The 1,056-nt window shown below is 39.7% G+C and overlaps 1 non-coding gene across 1 annotated transcript; it reads left to right on the forward strand.

Moving 5' to 3' along the window:
- Positions 1 to 524: 524 nt before the first annotated feature.
- On the forward strand, positions 525 to 631 carry LOC122436045. The gene has a single exon (XR_006267818.1). It is a non-coding gene; the product is annotated as a U6 spliceosomal RNA (small nuclear RNA).
- The last annotated feature ends 425 nt before the right edge of the window (positions 632 to 1,056 follow it).

A 1,056-nucleotide genomic window follows, 5' to 3' on the forward strand; every position in this document is an offset into this window, starting at 1 on the left:
CTGCTTTGTCACTTTATACTTCACTCCAGAAAACCTGAACTATTAATAATCCCCTGACTATACCAGATGGAGGAAGCATATCATGTTTCCCTACACTTATATGCATACCCACTTCTCTTTTCCTACAGTTCCTTCCTCCCTGCTCTTGTCCATCTGGCAAATGATTTTCAAACAATTATCTCATTCTTCTGTCTTAGTTTCCTCAAATTTAAAGTAGGTATCATAATAATACCTAGCTCACAGGATTTGTATTAGCCTTAAATAAGGTAATCCACTTAAGTTCAGTCCAGGCTGTGGCTAGAGAGACACATAAACTGTCCTACAGAAGCTGAGAGGAGGGAGGAGCTGATTACTGGGTTGGTTTGGGAAGGCTTCTTAGAGAGGAAACATCTGAGTTGGGTCATGAAAGATAGAAGACTTTGAAATATAGGAATAATTCTGTTCAAGATAGCTTAACCCAAAACTTAGACATTTGTTTCTTCATTTCCAAGGGGGGGGAAAGCCCATATTAAAAATGGCTTTTCGTGCTCGCTTTGGCAGCACATATACTAAAATTGGAATGATACAGAGAAGATTAGCATGGCCCCTGCGCAAGGATGAAACACAAATTTGTGAAGTGTTCCATATTTTTAGAGGAATTAAAGCAAATCATTAAACTTCAAAAAAAAAAAAAATAAAAATGGCTTTTCCTGGGTAATCATTCTATTAATTAAATCCCTGGCTTCTCTTTTGTGCATTAGCCGTGTGGCCACCAGGAGGCAGCACAAAGTTATAAAATCATATATCCCAGAGACACTGCATCTCTTTGCTTATAGTTCTCTCATAAATTAGGATGTTCTCAAGTAACTTAACACAGAAACCAGACTGAGCTCTCTAGAATATTCTCAAAATCCTGCTCACCAAGATTAGGCAAGGTGTAACTACACCCAGGTTTGTAGAAGCCCATGATGGAACTCAAGTCACTGACATCTACCCTGAAGGGCCTGGTCTAGGAGACCCCTCAGAGCCTACTGGGTACAAGTGGTAGCTTGCAGCAGTTGGACTTCATTTTCTTAG

This window comes from Cervus canadensis, chromosome X (genome assembly GCF_019320065.1).
Source record: "Cervus canadensis isolate Bull #8, Minnesota chromosome X, ASM1932006v1, whole genome shotgun sequence".
Classification (NCBI taxonomy): domain Eukaryota; kingdom Metazoa; phylum Chordata; class Mammalia; order Artiodactyla; family Cervidae; genus Cervus; species Cervus canadensis.